Source organism: Microcaecilia unicolor, chromosome 13 (assembly GCF_901765095.1).
Source record: "Microcaecilia unicolor chromosome 13, aMicUni1.1, whole genome shotgun sequence".
In the NCBI taxonomy this organism is placed as follows: Eukaryota; Metazoa; Chordata; class Amphibia; order Gymnophiona; family Siphonopidae; genus Microcaecilia; species Microcaecilia unicolor.
Genome location: NC_044043.1, coordinates 32,687,115 through 32,708,557, shown reverse-complemented (window position 1 = coordinate 32,708,557; position 21,443 = coordinate 32,687,115). Strand labels below are relative to the sequence as shown.

The 21,443-nt window shown below is 47.0% G+C and overlaps 1 protein-coding gene across 4 annotated transcripts in view; it reads left to right on the top strand.

Moving 5' to 3' along the window:
- Positions 1-21,443, top strand: part of GALNT17 (polypeptide N-acetylgalactosaminyltransferase 17) — a 473,734-nt gene that overhangs the window by 96,773 nt on the left and 355,518 nt on the right. The window lies entirely within an intron of this gene.

Here is a 21,443-nt window from a genome sequence, read left to right as displayed (position 1 = left end):
TTGTGTAATCCATGTCTAATGTGCATAGCAGTGGCACTGCTATTCTTAAAGGCTTACAACTTACTTAGAGTTAGCAACTAGAAAATGTAAAGGGTTTAAGTAATGCCCTTTCAATGGATGCCTCCCATACTGTAGAAATGTCATCCACTCCGACTGAAGGCAACAGCTTATCTAAGTTAATATTTATTTATTGTATGCGTATCTCATAGATCAGTGGTTCTCAATGAGGGCATCTAACGCTTAGGCAACATTTCAGCCATGCATCTCCCCCCATAGAACAGCATCTCTCTTTCCCTTTTCCCCCTACCAGGTCCAGCATCTCTCCATCTCCCTCCCCCACCATGTCAAATATCTCTTCCTCTTTCTTTCCCTTGTCACTGCCACCACTACCACCACCACCCTACTTCTACTCTCAGTGCCTGAGCAGAAAACATTACATGGGACCTTTGAGTGCCTGCAGCATCCCATTCCCTCTGAAGCAAACTTCCTGTAGGAGGGGCCAGGTTGCAGCTGGTCTTGAGCACATGCAGGTACTCAAAAGACCGTTACCGTTGCTGCTGTCTTGCTGGTGCCCCCCCCCCCAGCCAGCCCCCAAACTCTGCCTCCCTAGATGGATGCCTAAACTGCCTAGTGGCAAGGCCAGCCTAGGGTTACCATATGTCCGAATTTACCCGGACATGTCCTCTTTTGAGTGCATGTCCGGGCAACTGGGCGGGTTTTGCCAATCTGCCCGTTTGTCCGGATTTCTGGACAAATGGGCAGGCTGGTGGGCAGGCCGTCCTATGATGGCCCGCCCGCCTGCCCATTTGTCCAGAAATCCGGACAGACGGGCAGATTGCTAGTATCCCCTCCCCTTACTTACTACTGCCCTGGTGGTCTAATGACCTCTTCCACCTTCGGGCCAGGAAAGAGCCCCCTCTTTCCTGCCCGGAGCACTGCCCTGCATGCATCCTTCCTGTTTGTGATCTCGGCCATTTTGAATTGGCGCTGAGATTACGAACAGGAAGGATGCATGCAGGGCAGTGCTCCAGGCAGAGGGGGGCTCTTTCCTGCCCTGAAGAGGTCACTAGACCACCAGGACAGTAGTAAGGTAAGGGGAGGGCGTGACAGGGCGTGAAAGGGGGCAGGGCGTGAAAGGGGGTGGGGCATGTGTCCTCCTTTTTGCAAATATGGTAACCCTAGGCCAGCCCTATTCTCAGCCTAGTCTTTGGAGCACACCCAGCCAGTCAGGTTTCCAGAACATCCATAATTAATATGCATGAGAGAGATTTGCATGCATTGCCTCAACTGTGTGCAAAGAATCGGCAGCCCTCCGACCCCCTTCAGAACACCTTGGCAGTCAGCAGCAGTGATGCAACACCAATGCCTGCACTATGGGCATGCTTGGGTTTCCCGCATGCTCATTTTAGGGTGTTTTGGCATTGTTGGCTCAGAGTGCTTCTTTTGACTGCTGCAGTTTTCTGAAGGGGGTAAGGGGGCTCCTGAGCCTTCAGCTGGTGGGACCTTGGGGTCTCTGCCAGCTAAGGTATTTAATTTTAAGGTTTGGGAGGTGGAGGAGCTGTGAGGGGGAAATGAGGGCAATGGAGGAGGCAGGGCAGGGATAAGGGAGTGGAAATGAATGCCCACTAGACTACCAGTTGACCCACTGGTGTGAACTACGACAATTCTACACCTATGCTCCGTCATGCAAATATCCACTGCAGATATTTGCAGTATAGTGTTTAGGTGGAATTTTGGCATTTACATATGCATATACAGGATGAGGAAAAAAATAAAGTAACCGCCCCCACCCCACACACACAGTTTTTTGCAGTTTTCTCAGCAACCGCTCTGAAATTCAATAAACTTTTTTTACATACTTACTTAGTCATCGTACTTATGTATTACTATTAAACAACATTTAGGGGTCCTTTTACTAAGGTGCACTGAAAAATGGCCTGTGGTAGTGTAGACGCGTGTTTTGTGCACGCACAGAATTACTTTTTAGCACACCTACAAAAAAAAATGCCTTTTTTGCCGAAAATGGACGTGCAGCAAAATGAAAATTGCCGCGTGTCCATTTTGGGTCTGAGACCTTACCACAAGCCATTGACCTAGCGGTAAGGTCTCACACGGTAACTGGGCGGTAATGGTCTTTGCCCTCTCTGAAACTATGTAAGCCACATTGAGCCTACAAATGAGTGGGAACATGTGGGATACAAATGTAACAAATAAATAAATTCCACTTGATGCGCGTAGCTGCCGCGTGTCAGAAAATAAAAAATATTTTTCAGCTGCACGTAGTGGACGCGCGCCAAAATTGAAATTACCGCAAGGGCCATGAGGTAACTAGCCAGTAACTCCAATTTGGCGCACTTTGGACGCACGTAGGTGCCTACGCAGCTTAATAAAAGGGTTCCTCAATTATCTTCAGCTATGTTGACGTTACTTCATTTTAGCATTACTACCTAGCGATTTTTGTAAATTAAAAATGTTTTAGCTAAAACACAGTAAAATAATGCCATTCAAACGATACAATTAACAATGTTTCAGAATTTCACAGTCACCGTGAATTTGCTCAAAGTGTCTACCCCCAGCTTTAACAGAGGCCTTCCATGCATAAAAGTCTGTAACTTTGCTGTGTTTAACGATAATCTCATTCCACTCAGCACATAAACGTAAAGAGTAACAATAAAGAAAGTTGTAAAATTTCACGTTGAAATTCCAAGCAGTTGCTGAGAAAACAGCAAAAAAACTCTAGGGGGTTACTTTTTATCGCCTCACCTTGTATACGCATAAATGCCATTATTCTAAAATTTTATGTGTATAACAGCAAATAAATGTTAGTCCCTGTATGGCCCCCAAAATCTAAAACAATAAAAGTATGACAGTACTTCAGCTAAAAGTGAATTGCTATTCACACTTAACTGCAGTGCTGCAAATGGTAACTTCTTGAGGAATAAGATAGCTTAGCTGAAATGGAATTTGAAACCATCCAGTTCTGTGATCTAGTGCTTTGTATGAAGTAATCAGTACTGAGCCACACAGCCTATGCCCTGAAAGCACAGATGAAAGGAAAGCAGCTACAGGAGCTGAAAGGTTGAGAGGAGAATCCTTCACCACCCACCAGTTTCTGTCCTCCTACGGGGGAAACAGCCAGGTTTGTTAAGCCATTGAAGCAGTGGCGTAGGAAGGGGGGGGGGGCGGTCCGCCCCGGGTGCACGCCGCTGGGGGTTGATGGCTCCATGCTGGTGCACTGCCCTCTCTGCCCCGGAACAGATTACTTCCTGTTCTGGGACAGAGAGAGCAGTGAACCAGCGCGGAGCCGACACACCCCAGCAACATGCAGTCGGAGCGGATTGGCCCTCCCGCCCGTCCCTCGCCGCAGGTATGCGCTACGCGGGGGAGGTATGCGCTCCGGGGGGGGGGGGGGGTGCGCCGTGCGCAGCGGCGACCCGCCCCGGGTGTCAGCTCCCCTCGCTACGGCTCTGCATTGAAGTCAGCTCAGAAATAGATTCTACTGATTAGAAGTCACAAATCAGACTTTCCTTACAGGTCTTTCAATAATAAACAAAGCAAAGCAAGTGCTTAACAACTGGCTAAGCTGGAGGTTAAAAAACAGAAACATAAAGTTATATAGCAAATGTCTTTTGTTTGCCCTCACTCCTTGAAGTTTCAGGAGAAAATCTCCATCATGTAGCCACAGTTGGCATCTTCAGTCGGCTCCTTTTGGCTATTGAATTGGGTTCCTTTTTTGTGCACTAAAAGTTTGCAACTGTGTTCAAGGCTAAAATCATTTGTTTGATTTTGCTTTCCTTTGAATCGTATTGTGGTGTGCATTTTTTGTTTTTACTGACTTGGTACGGCACCCCTGGGTTGCATGCACAGACGGCACTTCAGATGTGTAAATTGCATTGATTCAGTAATTGAGTTTTTTTTTGGTGGACCAAGGCAGTGCTTTTGCTATTGAAATTTCAGAGGATGCCTGAAGAATAAACTTGGCAAGTACAGAAAAGAGATGAAGCGGCCACCGAGGTTTGTTTTTCTCACAGGAATAACAAGAGAAAATAATGGCCAGAAGGTGTATTTAAACCTTCTACTTAAGTTAAGCATTTCCTCTAAAAACAAGCTCATAGTTTTCACTGGAAATACAAAGAAACAATCACATGTTGTCCATAAACCTCAAAAATATGTGAGCAAGCTGTGTTGCTGTGAAGAAACCCTACCTTTGCGCCAATATTCGAAGCCTATTATGGGCTAGATCCTATATATGGAGGGGGATAATCAAACGGGGACGCCTATCTCCATGGCCGCCCATCTCCGAGGACAGGGGTGCGAAGAGGCGGGACAGACCGTATTATATAAAAAGATGGGCGGCCATCTTTTCTTTTGATAATACGATTGCCTAGGATTTGGGCGGATTTGAGATGGTCGGCATCGGTTTTCAGCGATAATGGAAACAGAAGCCGGCCATCTCAAAAATGAGCAAATCCAAGCCCTTTGGTCGTGGGAAGGGCCAAGATTCGTAGTGCACTGGTCCCCCTCACATGCCAGGACACCAACCGGGCACCCTAGGGGGCACTTTTAAAAATTAAAAAAAAACCATTAAAATACCTCCCAGGTGCATAGCTCCCTTACCTTGGGTGCTGAGCCCCCCAAATCCCCCCAAAACCCACTTCCCACAACTCTACACCATTACCATAGCACTTATGGGTGAAGGGGGGCACCTAGATGTGGGTGCAGTGGGTTTTGGTTTTTTTTTTTGCAGGGCTCCCATTTACCAGCATAAGTGGAACAGGTAGGGGGGTGATGGGCCTGGGTCCACCTGCCTGAAGTGCACTGCACCCACTAAAAACTGCTCCAGGGATCTGCATACTGCTGTCATGGAGCTGGGTATGACATTTCAGGCTGGCATAGAGGCTGGCAAAAAAATGTTTTTAAAGTTCGTTTTTTTGGTGGGAGGAGGTTAGTGACCACTGGGGGAGTCAGGGGAGGTCATCCCCAATTCCCTCCGGTGATCATCTGGGCAGTTTGGGCACTTTTTTGGGACTTGGACCTAAAAAAAAAGGGTCCAAAATAAGCGGATTAAATTCTCGTTAGGGCCGCCCTTCTTTTTTCCATTATCGGCCAAGGGCGCCCGTCTCTTAAGCACACCCTGGCATGCCCCTGTCCCGCCTTCACTACCCTTCTGACAAGCCCCCGGGAACTTTGTTCGTCCCCTTGACAGACTGCAGTTGGGGGCGCCCAAAATTGGCTTTCAATTATACCGATTTGGGCGCCCGCGAGAGAAGGGCGGCCATCTCCCGATTTGGGTCGGAAGATGTACGTCCTTCTCTTTCGAAAATAAGCCTGATGGTGCTAAAAAATTGATGCCGAAAAAAAAACACTATTCTATAAGCCACGCTTAAATTAAGCACAGTTTATAGAATAGGGATTACAGGCAGGAATCACGCATAACTTTAGGTGCAGTCATTTGCACCAACTAATGTACATGCCTAAATTAGGCGCATATACCCCGTATTCTTTCTCCGTGATATTTAGTGCTATTTAACTGGTCAGAACAGATGCTGACTGGTTAAATAGCACTTAACTGGCTATCTGCTGATATCGAGAGGGGGATAATTGGCTATCTTTCGCTGAATATCCATTGTTAGCAGCTGACGGATATCCGGTTATATTACACAATATAACCGGCTATCCGCTGATTTTTTTAAACCAGGTTTCTCAGTCATATTTGGCCGTGCCAAACACTGATATAGTAACATAGTAGATGACGGCAGAAAAAGACCTGCATGGTCCATCCAGTCTGCCCAACAAGATAAACTCATATGTGCTACTTTTTGTGTATACCTTACCTTGATTTGTATCTGCCATTTTCAGGGCACAGACCGTAGAAGTCTGCCCAGCACTAGCCCCGCCTCCCCCCACCGGCTCTGCCACCCAATCTCGGCTAAGCTCCTGAGGATCCATTCCTTTTGAACAGGATTCCTTTATGTTTATCCCACGCATGTTTGAAATCCGTTACCATTTTCATCTCCACCACCTCTCGCGGGAGGGCATTCCAAGCATTCACCACTCTCTCCGTGAAAAAATACTTCCTGACATTTTTCTTGAGTCTGCCCCCCTTCAATCTCATTTCATGCCCTCTAGTTCTACTGCCTTCCCATCTCCGGAAAAGGTTCGTTTGCGGATTAATACCTTTCAAATATTTGAATGTCTGTATCATATCACCCCTGTTCAGTGCTTTTTTTGTAGAAAAAAAGGTGCCGGTACTCATTGTGGGCGGGGTCACCACACATGGCACCGCCCCTATTATAGCCACACCCACATTAGCCACACCCCTTATACCAGCCATAGCGCATATAAACAGACATCATTGAAAATATTATACTAGTATAGGAGAAAAAATAATGTGATTTTTTTTCATTATAAATAATTTCTGTAAGCTCTTACAGCTCCAGTATACCCAGTGCAAAATAAGACAAATTCCAAACACTAAAATGAAAATAAAATGATTTTTTTCTACCTTTGTTGTCTGGTGACTTTGTTTTTCTATCCATATTGGTCCCAGTCTCTGATTCTGCTGCTCTCTATCTGTTCTCTTAACTCCGTTTCCAGGGTTTCCTTTCCATTTATTTCTTTACTTTCCTCCTTTCTTCTTCTTTTGTTGCCCTGCATCCATAAGTAAAAGCTGGGTCCTCCTCCATGGAATTGACTGGAGGAGGTATAACATGGATCCAGCTTTTGCCTATTTTCTCCATCCATGTGCAGTTTTTCTCCTCTTCCCTTTCCCTCATCTCCATCCATGCGCATCTTCTTTTTTCTTTCCTCCCCTACATTCATGTCCAGCACTTCTCCTCTCTCTTCCCCTCCATCCATGTCCAGCATTTCTCATCTCTCTTCCCTCCTCTATATCCATATAAAGCAATAATTCTCTCTCCCCTCTCCTCCATCCAAGTCAGCATTTCTCCTCTCTCCTAGCCAACTCCTCCATCCATGTCCAGCAATTCTTCTCTATCTCCTGCTCTCCTCTCCATCCATTTCTAGCATTTCTCCTCTCTCTCCTCTCATCCATGTCCAGCAATTCTCTCTTCCCTGTCCAGCGATTCTCCTCTCTCCCCTCCATGTCCAGCAATTCTCTCTTCCCTGTCCTCCCCTCCCTGTCCAGCGATTCTCCTCTCTCCCCTCCATGTCCAGCAATTCTATCTTCCCTGCCCTCCCCTCCATGATCAGCAATTATCTCATCCCTGCCCTCCCATCAATGTCCTGCAATTCTCTCTCCCTTGCCCTTCCCTCCCATCCCATGTCCAGCAATTCTCTCTCCCCTGCCCTTCCCTCCCATGTCCAGCAATTCTCCCATCCCATGTCCAGCAATTCTCTCTCCCTTGCCCTTCCCTCCCATCCCATCCTATGTCCAGCAATTCTCTCCCTTGCCCTTCCCTCCCATCCCATCCCATGTCCAGCAATTCTCTCTCCCCTGCCCTTCCCTCCCATGTCCAGCAATTCTCTCTCCCCTGCCCTTCCCATGTCCAGCAATTCTCTCTCCCTTGCCCTTCCCTCCCAGCCCATCCAATGTCCAGCAATTCTTTCTCCCCTGCCCTTCCCATGTCCAGCAATTCTCTCTCCCCTGCCCTTCCCTCCCATCCCATGTCCAATTCTCTCTCCCCTGCCCTTCCCATGTCCAGCAATTCTCTCTCCCTTGCCCTTCCCTCCCATCCCATGTCCAGCAATTCTCTCTCCCCTACCCTTCCCCTCCCATCCCATGTCCAGCAATTCTCTCTCCCCTGCCCTTCCCTCCCATTATTTCCAGCGATTCTCCACCTCTCCCCTGCCCTCCCATCGACGTGCAGCGATTTTTCCGTCCCTCCCCTGCCCTCACCTCTCCCAATATCCAGCGATTCTTCGTCCCCAAGGGTCCTCCTTCACTGCCTGCCTGCCAGCCAGCGTCGGACTCAGAAGCGAACGGTGCAGGCAGTGATTGGCTGGCAGCATCGTAGCTTCCCTCTGCAGGTCCCGCCTACAACTTCCTGTTTACGCATAGGCGGGACTTGCAAAGGGAAGCTACGACGCTGCCAGCCAATCGCTGCCTGCACCGTTCGCTTCTGAGTCCGACTGGCTGGCAGGCAGTGAAGGAGGACCCTTGGGGACGAAGAATCGCTGGATATGGGAGAGGTGAGGGCAGGGGAGGGACGGAAAAATCGCTGCATGTCGATGGGAGGGCATGAGAGAGGCGGAGAATCGCTGGAAGTAATGGGAGGGGAGGGGAGGAGGAGAAAAAGGTGCCGGTACGCCGTACCGTTGCGTACCGGCACAAAAAAAGCACTGCCCCTGTTTCTCCTTTCCTCCAGAGTATACATGTTCAGGTCAGCAAGTCTTTCCTCATACGTCTTGTAACGCAAATCCCATACCATTCTCGTAGCTTTTCTTTGCACCGCTTCAATTCTTTTTACATCCTTAACAAGATACGGCCTCCAAAACTGAACACAATACTCCAGTTGGGGCATCACCAACGACTTATACAGTGGCATCAACACCCCCTTTCTACTGCTGGTCACACCTCTCTCTATACAGCCTAGCAACTTTCTAGCTACGGCTACCACCTTGTCCACATCGTCGCCTTCAGATCCTTAGATGCTATCACCCCAAGATCCCTCTCCCCATCCGTACCTATCAGACTCTCACCGGTTTAAAGATCACCAGCTATATTTGAATATTGACATAGCTGGTTATCTTCAAAGTAGTCAACCCCCCCCCCCCCCCCCATATATTAAGTGGTGGTCACTGGCAACGGCCCGGAATTGAATATCCAGGTTCAGCATGGACCGCGGGAGACTTCCCAGCTATCATCTGTGGTCTGAATATCGTGGCCTTTAACAATGTGCGTAAATGCTAGGAACGCCCCCATGCCACCTGTGGCCCTCCCATTTCTATATCCCTTTTTTTTACTCACGCGTAAAATTTATAGGCAGATTCTGCACTTAAATTTTTACACACTTAAGTTCCAATTAAATTTAACTAGTGTCAATAATTGCTTGATAAAATGGCAATTATTGGCATTAATTAGCTCATTATTCAATTAAATTATGCATGCAATTTTTGGTGACTTGCAAAAAGCAGGCAGTGACTGCATGACTTGCTTAGCCTTATATTTTCAACATTATGGGCTAGATTCTATATATCACACTGTGATTTCCATACAGAAATCAAAGTGTATCCTATAAAGTACACTTTAATGTAGGTGTACGTTATAGAATACGCCGAGTGCTGCTCTGCGTGACTAAATTTAGTCAGGGTCAATCAGGGGCATAGCCAGACTCCAGCGGGAGGGAGGTCCAGAGCCCGAGGTGAGGGGGCACATTTTAGCGCTTCCTGGCACCACTGACCCCCCCAGGCTGCCGCCGCCGCCACCACCACCACCACCACCACCAACAACAACTTTGACCCCCCCCCCCGCCGACAACCCTTTTGACCCCCCCTCCCGCCGACAACCCTCCCTCACCGCCGCCTACATTTGCTGGCGGAGGACCCCAACCCCTGCCAGCCGAGGTCCTCTTTCAGCGCAAGGCTTCGTTCTGTTTCTGAGTCTGATGTCCTGCACATACAACGTGCAGGACGTCAGACTCAGAAACAGAACGAAGCCTTGCGCCGGAAGAGGACCTCGGCTGGCTGGGGTTGGGGTCCCCTGCCAGCAAAGGTAGGTGACGGCGAGTTGGCGGCGGGAGGGAAGGTCGTCAGCAGGGAGGTCCAGGGCCAAATCCACGTAGCTACGCCACTGGGTTCAATTATGCCAGTTAAAACCTGGTGTAAATCTCGATGCCTCAATTAGATGTGGAACGGGTGTATTCTATAATAATGTGCATAGATTTTAGAAATGCCCACTGCCATTTCATTTTTGGTTATTTTTCACCCACTGCAGTAAAAGGGGCCCTGGCGAGTGGCATAAACAGCCTCCGCTCACTAGTACAGAGCCCATTTTACTGCAGCTTAGTAATAGGGCCCCAAAGATAGGACTGACTTTTATATGGTTCTATTTATGTGGCTGACCTGGCCAGACCCCGCTTCCTGAACGCCTCCCCCTCCCCGTAGCCATTGGCACTAACCCATTATTTTCACACTAAGGCCTGGATTCTATATAGTGGAGGAGTGGCCTAGTGGTTAAGAGCACTGGTCTTGCAATGCAGAGGTGGCCGGTTCAAATCCCGCTGCTGCTCCTTGTGATCTTGGGAAGTCACTTAACCCTCCATTGCCTCAGGTACAAACTTAGATTGTGAGCCTTCCCAGGACAGAGAAATACCCAGTGTACCAGAATGTAACTCACCTTGAGCTACTACTGAAAAAGGTGTGAGCAAAAATCTAAATAAAATATATGACAACTAAAGCTGTGCACAACTTAATTGATTAAAAACCAAGTCAGTGTTGATAATTGGCCAATAACAAGCAAGTGGCACTAATTAGAATATATGCAAGCAACTTTCTAAGTGTATTCTGTAAAGTGGTCTGCGTGAATCTATTGTGCAGATCTCAAAAGGAGGAATGGTCATGGGTGTTCCTAAAAATTACAGGCACTGTTATAGAATATTATAAATGGGAACACAGAGGCATCAGAAATCAGTAAACAGGCTATCAGGTCTCTTCTAGCGCTTAGCTATTTCAGACCCCTGAGCCTCCTGAATGTCATTAATCATTTGCTTCTCCGGAACCCAAACCTCTCTATAAATGTTTTACAATCTTTTTAGTATGTTTATTAATTTTTTTAATAACCTTAGGTCTCATGGAGGGGCATAATTGAATGGGGGCGCCCATCTCTAAGGGCGGCCATCTCCGGGGACGGCCCCGAGAAGGGGCGGAGCCAACCGTATTATCAAACAAAATGGGCGGCCATCTTTCGTTTCGATAATACGGTCGGGGCCGACCAAATCTCAACATTTAGGTCAACTTAAATCCTTACTTTTTTGGTCTTTCTGATCTTTCCCACAATCTGAAATAACATCTACCTTTCCTTTGTCCCTCCCTTCCCCCAAATTCATCTTATCTCCCCCCACCCGATCCAGAATATTTTCTTCTATTCTCCAGCTTTGCTCCCCCCCGCCCCAAAATCTCTCCTCCAGCTCTCCTTCTTCTCGGGCCCCAAAACCCCTGTCCCAGAATCTTTTCTCCTCTTTTTCCAGTTTTTGTCCCCCTCCAAATATTTTCTCCTTTCCCAGCTTTCAATCCCCAGTACCTCCTCCCCACCTCAATACTTTCTTCTCTTTTCTCCTGCCCAGCAGATTTGCTGATCTTTAACTTGCCAATTTGGCTTCTTACATCTTACAGGTTCACTGAGATTTCTTTCAGTTCTTCCACATCATCACTTTTAAATAACAATTTTGGCACAGGTAGCTCCCTTACCTCTTCCTTGGTAAAAACCACAGCAAAGAATTCACTTAGTCACTCCGCTATGGCCTTGTCCTCCCTGAGTGCTCCTTTTACTCCTTGATGATCTAACAGTCTCACTGACTCAGTCATTGGCTTTCTGCTTCTAACATACCTGAAAAAGGTTTTGTTATGAATCTTTACCTTTTCAACCAACTTCTTTTCTAATTCTCTTTCAGCCTGCTTTATCAATGCATTGCATCTAACTTGCATTGAACCACGTGCTCCGGAGCGACTGTCGGCTTTCCCCAGGATTCTAGTTTAAAAGCTACTCTGCTTTTTAAATGTTAGTGCTAGCAACCAGTGGTTCCATTCCACTTAAGGTGGAGCCCATCTTTTCAGAACGTGCTCCCCCTTCCCCAGAATGTTGCCCAGTTCCTACAAATCTGAAATCGTCTTTGACTTCTAAGAAAGTATCCAATTTAAAGTTATCTAAAGGTGCTGGACTTGACTGTGTTTGCTGGCATGATAGCATCACTTGGAGGCTAGAACACTGTCACTCAGAGTGGGAAGACCAATTTCTCTACAGCCTCAGAGGATATGCTTTGCTTTGCTTTATTTATTTATTTTTTTATTTCTTTGTCTACAAAGAGCAGAGCTCACAGCAGTGACTTAAAAATGAGATATTCTGACAACTTGCAAAGATAACACAATAAGTGTTCCAAGAACAGAAATCACTTGTTGTATAGGTTAAAATTTCATGTCTACTCAAGTTCAGGTAATGACAGATTGTTTTCCATGTCCAGAGACAATCTCCTCCCCACTCCCACCCCTTGATATTCAGCCAGCGGTGGTCAGCATTCTTTAAAACGCTGACCATCGCTGGCTAGATTAGTCACCAATGTTCAGTGCTGGGTCATGTCATGGCAGCTATTTTTGCAAGTGCAGCCACAAGGAGCAGGAACAACCCCACTAGGGCCACCAGGGAGAAAGGTAGGCCTGGGAGGGGTTTGGGAGGGCTCGTTCGAGAGGAGGTGCTGTGATGCTTGCGGGCTGGTGGGAAGGGGTAAGAGGAAGGAGGCAATTTCGGAGGCCGGTAGGGAGATCAGGAGGGCTTTTAAGGACAAAAATGTTTATGCGGGTTCTGGACAATATTGAGTGCCGGGGCTTGCATAGCTTTTGAGTTGCCCCTGACCCACCCACATTTTTGTTGGGTGGTTTGTGGGGATATTCAGTGGTACTGTCTGGTTTTTCAGGATCTGTGATTGAGACTATGACCCCTTATACACAGTAAACAATTTTGAATGTCTGTGATCTTTTCTCCTTTTCAATCAATAAAATTGGACATTTGCATGGTTACTACAGCGATTCCTATCAATTGTTCTTTCTGAAATGCGTTCTCTACTCATCCTCTTATAGTATTTAGTATTCCTAATGCCACCTAGCACAAACATAGCTTTCCTTCCTTCCTTCTTTCACCCTTTCTCACCTGCATGTTTCTGTTTTATTGAAAAGGGTATGATTGATGGGTTTATGTTCAAGATAAGGGTAAGAACACTATCTATGTTCCCTTTCCATCCCCACTGAGTAGACCACTTGTACCCTGTGTGCCTGCTGCCTGTCTTCTGACTCTCCTTGCCCCATAGTAGTACTGGGCTGGCACAAGTGCTGGTGGGCATTGCCACTATCTGAGAGAAGTCAGAACTAGAAGTTGCACAGAGACTGTGCTCTGGCTGGCTGCTTCGTGTGAAAGAAATTTTTCTCACCCATAAGTACATAAGTACATAAGTAGTGCCATACTGGGAAAGACCAAAGGTCCATCTAGCCCAGCATCCTGTCACCGACAGTGGCCAATCCTGGTCAAGGGCACCTGGCACGCTCCCCAAACGTAAAAACATTCCAGACAAGTTATACCTAAAAATGCGGAATTTTTCCAAGTCCATTTAATAGCGGTCTATGGACTTGTCCTTTAGGAATCTATCTAACCCCTTTTTAAACTCCGTCAAGCTAACCGCCCGTACCACGTTCTCCGGCAATGAATTCCAGAGTCTAATTACACGTTGGGTGAAGAAAAATTTTCTCCGATTCGTTTTAAATTTACCACACTGTAGCTTCAACTCATGCCCTCTAGTCCTAGTATTTTTGGATAGCGTGAACAGTCGCTTCACATCCACCCGATCCATTCCACTCATTATTTTATACACCCAGCTCCACTGAGTTAAAGAACGCAGCTCCAAACAAGTAGTTCTCCTTTCTTTCCCACCCCTGGCGCTGAGTGGACTGCTTGGACTCTTATGTGCCTGTTGCTGTCTTCTGGTTTTCCCTGCCCCTGCCCAGGGGCGTAGCCAGTTTTCTGCGGGAGGGGGGTCCAGAGCCCAAGATGAGGGGGCACATTTTAGCCCCCCCTGGTGCCGCCGACCCCCCCCCTGCCGCTGCCACTACCACCAACTTTGACCCCCCCTGCCTGACGACCCTCTCGACCCCCCTCCCGCCGCCAACCCTCTCCCGCCGCCGCTGTCGCCTACCTTTGCTGGCGGAGGACCCCAACCCTCGCCAGCCGAGGTCTTCCAGTGCAGGACATCAGACTCAGATACAGAATGAAGCCTTGTGCCGGAAGAAGAGGACCTCGGCTGGTGGGGGTTGGGGTCCCCCGCCAGCAAAGGTAGCCCACGGCGATGGCGGCGGCGCGGGGGGGTTGAGACGGTCATCGGCAGGGGGGTCCAGTGCCAAATCTACGGTGGCCCAGGCCCCCGTGGCCCCATATAGCCAGGGCCGTGCCAACGAGGTAAGCGTGGCAGGGGGGCGCTGTCCTCTGGGGGGCGCCCCATCGCGCCATGCTTGCCTCGCCCTCCCGCTCCCATGTCCCAACTGCCCGCCCTCTTCTCCCCCCAACAAAGTCCACTGCACTAACCACTAGGCTACTCCTCCACTCCGGGGCACAAGGAAAATGACGTCAGAAGAAGGTGGGACATTGAGCGAAGGGAAGACCAGTAGAGACGTCGGGAGCGCCGCCTCCTTCACTGTCGCTGTGCCGTTCGCTGCCCTGCCAGCCGGACGGAGGTAAATTTAAAAGAGATTTTGTTGGGGGCAGAAGAGGGCGGGCAGTTGGGACATGGGAGCGGGAGGGCAGGGGAGAGAGGCAGCGATCATCTACACGGGGGGGGGGGGGGCGACACCCGTCCCCTGCGGGGAGGGGGGGCAGCGGCACCCGATCCCCTATGGGGGGGGGAGCGGCACCCGATCCCTTGCAAGGGGGCGCCACAGACCCTTGGCACGGCCCTGCATATAGCTACGCCACTGCCCCTGCCCCGGAGTGGAGGAGTAGCCTAGTGGTTAGTGCAGTGGACTTTGATCCTGGGGAACTGAGCTTGATTCCCACTGCAGCTCCTTGTGCCTCTGGGCAAGTCACTTAACCCTCCACTGCCCCTGGTACAAAATAAGTACCTGAATATATGTAAACCGCTTTGAATGTAGTTGCGAAAACCTCGGAAAGGCGGTATACCAGTCCCATTCCCTTTCCCCCCTTCCCCTTTACCATAGTAGTACTGGGCTGTAGCGTGTGCTAGTGGGCACTGGGCAGTGACACTAGCCAAACCAGAGCTACAGATAGAGACAACTCAAAACCAGAAGCCACACTCAGACTAAGTACTCTGCCTTTTGTGAAATAAGTCTCTCAAACTCTGGCTTTTATAAGACAAATTTCTCTTAGCATACCTTTCTCCAGTACACCTGTGCTCTGATGCTTGCTTTCTGTTCTTGCTTCTCCGAGCAAAAGCCTAGGCTACTGGCAGAGCTTTTGTATAGTGTTGCATTCAGCTCCCCCCCCCCCCCCCCCCCCCCCCACCAAAAAACCTCTCTTTGTAAACTACACCGTGATTTTCAGATTCAGATACTTTGGAGCCATGAAACTACCTATCTCTTCCCTCTAAAAGCAAACAATACCTCTTTGCAAGATGCATACATGTGGCCATTCATCTCCTGCCTGGAAGGTGACCGAAATCAAGGTTTTCATTCATTCATTCATTCAAGTATTTATATACTGCTTAAACTTAAGCGGTTTACAGTTTCATTTTACAGGTACTAGATCTCTTCAGGGCCGGTCTTAGCAATTGTGGGACCCTGTGCAGACCAGTTCCTTTCCATTTATTTCTTTACTTTCCTCCTTTCTTCATTTCTTGCCCTACATCCATAGGTAAAAGCTGGGTCCTCCATGGACTTGACTGGAGGAGGTATAGAGTGGATCCAGCTTTTGCCTTTTTTCTCCAGCCATGTGCAGTTTTTGTCTTCTTTTCCCATTCCCTCATCTCCGTCAGTATGCATCTCCCTCCTCTTTCTTCCCTCTCCTCCATCCATATGCATCTCCTTCCTCTCTCTTCCCTTTCCTCCATCCATGTCCAGCATTTCTCCTTTCTCTCCTCCCCTCCATCCATGTTAATCTCACTTCATCTCACATCTTCTCTTCTCTTCCCTCCCCTCCATCCATATCCAGCATTTCAACTCTCCCCTCTCCTCCATCCGTGTCCAGCATTTCTCCTGCCTTCCCCTCTATCCATCCATAGCAACTCTCCTCTCTCCCCTGCCCGTCCCACCCATACATGTCCAGCAATTCTCCTCTGCCCCCTCCCCTCCCATCTATGTCCAGTGATTCTCCTTTGCCCCCTGTCCTCCCCTGTCCTCCCCTCTCATCCACATTCAGTGATTTTCCTCTGTTCCCTGCCCTCCCCTCCCATCCATGTCCGCATTTCTCCTCCCTCCTCTCTCCTCCATCCATGTGCATCTCCTTCCTGTCTTCCCTCACCTCCATCCATGTCCAGCATTTCTCCTGCCCTCCCCTCCATCCATCCATGTCCAGCAACTCTCCTCTCTCCCCTGCCCTCCCCTCCACCCATCCATGTCCAGCGATTCTCCTCTTTCCCCTGCCCTCCCTACCCATCCATGTCCTGTGATTCTCCTTTGCCCCCTGATTTTATTTATTTATTTAATTTAATTTATTTACAGTATTTATATCCCACAATTTCCCACCCATGGGTAGGCCCAATGTGGCTTACAACAATCTACATAAACACACAAGTCAGGGATCAAACAATTAATGTCCTAGAAGTATAATGGAGAAAGGGCAAAAGCGAGGTGGAGAAAAAGAGAAAGAGCAGTGGTGATTAATATGACACCGGGATAAAGACAGTTCAGAAGTTAGAGATGCCAGGTGGAAGTGGTGCGTACGCTTTGCCAAATAGAAAGGTCTTGAGGCGCTTTTTGAAGGTAGGGTGATCAGTAACAAGTTTCACCAGTTTAGGTAGATCATTCTAGAGATGAGCGCTAGTGTAGGAGAAAGTTGATGCGTAGGTGCTTTTGTATTTAAGTCCATTTTGCCATTAGCACGTGACCATTAAAACAAATTAGCACTTGAGCCCTTACCGCCACCCGTTAAATACCTGTAAAATGAAACTGTAAACCGCTTAGGTCTAAGCGGTATATAAATACTGAAACGAATGAAAATGAAATTGAACGAGTCAGGCAGTAAGGGCTCACGCACGAAGCATGCGTGAATCAGTTAGGGGTCCTTTTACTAAGCTGTGGTAAAAGGGGGCCGTTTTTGCCACACACTGAGGCACTTTTTACAGCAGTGGGTAAAAAGGCCCAAAACAGAAATGGCTATGCGGTAAGACTGAACTTACTGCGTGGCCGTGTGTGTGTGTGGGGGGGGGGGGGAGCACTTACCGCCACCCATTGAGGTGGCATTAAGAGCTCCTGCACTAACCCAGCGATAACCATATTTTTCAAATATTTTCACTAGTGCCGGAAATGCTGCATGCTGGGGGTGGAACTACCGCCGGTGTCAGCGTTGGGCTGTGGTAGTTCCAGAATGGAGAGCGATAAGACAATGTTGGGCTTACTGCTGCTTAGTAAAAAGGGCCCTTAGTGCACAACAATGTAGTTGTGCTAACCAATTAGTGCAGAACATGCTCACTCGATGTGCCCAGACCCTCAGTGCACCTTGCGGTACACCATTTTATAAAGTGTCCCAGGGACAGGGAAGTACTAGTTCACCTTAAGCTATGGAGAAGGGTAGTTAGTGGGGTTCCCCAGAGCTCTGTGCTGGGACCGCTGCTTTTTAACATATTTATAAATGACCTAGAGATGGGAGTAACGAGTGAGGTAATTAAATTTGCTGATGACACAAAGTTATTCAAAGTCGTTGAATCACGGGAGGATTCTGAAAAATTACAACAGGACCTTATGAGACCGGGAGACTGGCCGTCTAAATGGCAGATGACGTTTAATGTGAGCAAGTGCATGCATGTGGGAAAGAGGAACCCGAATTATATAACTATGTCATGCAAGGTTCCACGTAGGGTTCTAGGTGTCGTTGTTGATGATATGTTGAAACCTTCTGCTCAGTGTGCTGCGGCGGCTAAGATAGCAAATAGAATGTTAGGTATTAGGAAAGGAATGGAAAACAAAAATGAGGATGTTATAATGCCTTTGTATCGCTCCATGGTGTGACCGCACCTCGAATATTGTGTTCAATTCTGGTCGCTGCATCTCAAAAAAGATATAGTGGAATTAGAAAAGGTGCAGAGAAGGGCGACGAAAATGATAAAGGGGATGGGACGACTTCCCTATGAAGAAAGGCTAAAGCGGCTAGGGCTCTTCAGCTTGGAGAAAAGGCGGCTGAGGGGAGATATGATAGAGGTCTATAAAATAATGAGTGGAGTTGAACGGGTAGATGTGAAGCGTCTGTTCATGCTTTCCAAAATACTAGGACTAGGGGGCATGCGATGAAGCTACAATGTAGTAAATTTAAAACGAATCGGAGAAAAATTTCTTCACTCAATGTGTAATTAAACTCTGGAATTCGTTGCCAGAGAATGTGGTAAAGGCGGTTAGCTTAGCGGAGTTTAAAAAAGGTTTGGATGGCTTCCTAAAGGAAAAGTCCATAGACCGTTATTAAATGGACTTAGGGAAAATCCACTATTTCTGGGATAAGCAGTATAAATGTTTTGTACATTTTTGGGATCTTGCAGGGTATTTGTGACCTGGATTGGCCACTGTTGGAAACAGGATGCTGGGCTCGATGGTCCTTTGGTCTTTCCCAGTATGGCAGTACTTATGTACTTATGTACTACTGAAAAATGTATGAGCTAAATCCAAAAGAAATAAATATATGGCCTGCATTAAATTAGTGTAGTATAATACTTATGTACCTTGGTCTTCTAGGCAACCCTGTTTAAAAATAACCCTCCACATGCTCAGTGGGAATTTTTGAGTTGCTGCTTCAAAAAGCATTAACCATCAATATCTGACTCATCCACATGAATCTATTTGTTCTCAACGTAATTGTAAGAAAAAGTAATTTTTGCGCTTATTGTGGCTTTACATTGATGAATATTTATTATCTTCTAGTAGCAATGTAAGTACTAGTAATTGCACCCTTTGAAAAGCAAGCAAGCATTTTTGGTATCCATGACAAAAAAATGAGGAACACTACATTCTGGCCCAGGGAATAAGTGGTTTTAATGGGCAAGGATAGCAAATTTCATTTGTGCTGCTGTGTGGCCAGCCACCAGGTGCTTAAACTTCAATGGTTCACAATTTATTTTGTGATATTTTTTTTTCACCCCCCTTCCCACCATTTCTCAGTTTTTCACTTCTCCCTACTGTTTTGTCCCTGCTGTGTAGAACTTTCATGAGATGAATTTTCTAATGCTATGGACTGATTATCTTCCAAAATGTCATCGCCTTCTGTTGAATATCCATGAAACAAAATTTCCTTCTGAAAAAAACCTCCCTTTTTGTAGCTCCAGCAGCTTGTCATCATTTAATATAAAAGAAGCCTATTAAAGCATTTCCTTAGTTTTACTGTGATTAAAAATGCAAATAAGTCTTCATCTGTAGTAACAAAGCAGGTGATAGAAATGGCAGTGAGAATTCTATGCAAAAGGACTTTTCTGAAGCAATTTAACACAATGCATTGCTCCATATTCTTTCTCTCTCTCTCTCTCTCTTTCTTTCTCTCTCTCTCTCTCTCTCTGTCTGTCTCACACACTCACATACACAGTTTTAACTAGAAGTTATTCCTTTCTCACTCCCCCAAACCCAACCTGCGCCCATCCTGTTCGGAAACAACAGCTTGGCAAGACTGAATTTGCCTCCTTTTGCTGCTGTTTTTACATCTGTGAAGAGCTTTGTACTCTCATGTGATAATTACATTCTCAACTGCGTATACCTCCCAAGGGCTTTCCATGCTGCACCATACGTTTTATTAAAACCTTACTGGAGATATGTATGTTTATACCAGTCTCAAGAACTTGAATTGGCTCTCAAGGTCTGTAAATGCTCGTGACGCCAGTCAGTGGCATAGCCATACACGATGCATGCGTTGCGTATGCATCCTCTATCCACTGTTCTCTATAAGCCACGTGGTCACGTGGCCGCTTACCTATTTTCAGACTTTGGCGCAGCAGTTTGGGATTGCCGCACTGCAAAGACAGCATTCTCTTATTTCCTTCCTGCTGCGACCCCCGCCACTGCTGCTGCTTCTTCAAATGTACTATCTACTAGCAATGGCAATATTCTACTATAATGTGGTAAACATACCTCTCACTACTTAGTAGAACTCATAAACGTATGAAGTCAACATGGCATTGTTGAAAGTAGGGAAGTCTCATAAGTCGCTGGGGTTCAATCGCAATTCTATGTGCCCCTATTTCGCGACAGTTGTAATCATCGACTCACCCTACCCAACCTCCTTAGTTACTATTTTTTTACAAAATTTTAACCTTATATTGCTCTTCTATCAATGCCTAAAGTATGGCTATGCTTGATACTTCATACACATCAGGAGCTTCACAGTGAAACAGTCTGACAATTTGACAAGGCTGTGATTGTGCTCAAAAAACAGCTCAACTTAGCTTTTATTTTGAAGTGCGGAACTCTCCTCGACAGGTGCCTGTTTCGCACAACTCGGGTTTCTCAAGGGGTTGTTGTCGCACCAATAAACGAGACAGCCTGTCCTTACTCGTGCTCGAGCACAATCACAGCCTTGTCAAATTGTCAGACTGTTTCACTGTGAAGCTCCTGATGTGTATGCAGTATCAAGGCCTGTACACAGTACCAAGCTTCTGCATTAGGTCTGCAAATGGTCAAGTCTGTAAAAGTCAGGTTCATATTTCAGGCTAGTGCTGAAATGTAGTGCTTTATGCAGTGTTTTAGCCATACACACTTACATCAGCTCTATGGCTGGCATAAGTCTTGCACTTAAATTATAGGTATGTATTTCACCTGTTATACTGGTATTTTATAAAGGAAAGTAGGCGTCTATTTTTCTTTAGAGAATAGATACCATATAGGCAGGGCTTTTTTTGTGGGGGTACTTGGGGGTACTGAGTACTGGCACCTTTTCCATTGTCTGCTATAATTGACCCATGGACCCCAAGTTTTAATGAACGAGTTTAAGCTCTACACACTAATTCGGCCTTGTCATAGATTCTGTGACTGGTTGCAGAGGGCCTGGCTATTATAGGATGGGTCCCTCAGTGATCACCCCACCCCAAAGGGTGGCCCTGGTATTTGAATACCGGCACCTTTTTCAGTAGAAAAAACGCACTGCATATAGGTGTCCTCCGAGTAGCTTTATATAGGTGCCAAGTTATAGAATTGTTCTTCGCATGTCTTGAACAACATCCATGAGACAGTGAGTGCATTGTGCTCCTTCTGTGGCTATAGCCAAGGCTTGCCTAAAAATCTGCCTTTTTGATATTGCTTTTACAGTCTTAACCCTGGCTTTTCCAAATCCTAGCCTTCAGAATTGTAATCATATTCAATATAATATGTATGTTTCCTGAAACCTCCTATTTGTCTTGTCTATGTGTCTTGACTAAACTGTAAGACCCATGGAGCAGGGACTTCTCTTATGGGTATCTGAAAAACATGGTATCAGTCTAGTAGTGCTGTAGCAATATGTAGTGTTAGTAGATGTTGCCAAAGAGCAAGTTCCAATGCCTTTCATGAAGCTTTCTTACATAGGCAGTGGAATGGAGCTGGTTACCAGGGGCATGATCTGATCAACATTTGCCCTTAGGCAACTAGGGAGCTGGGGGAAGATGTGGAGG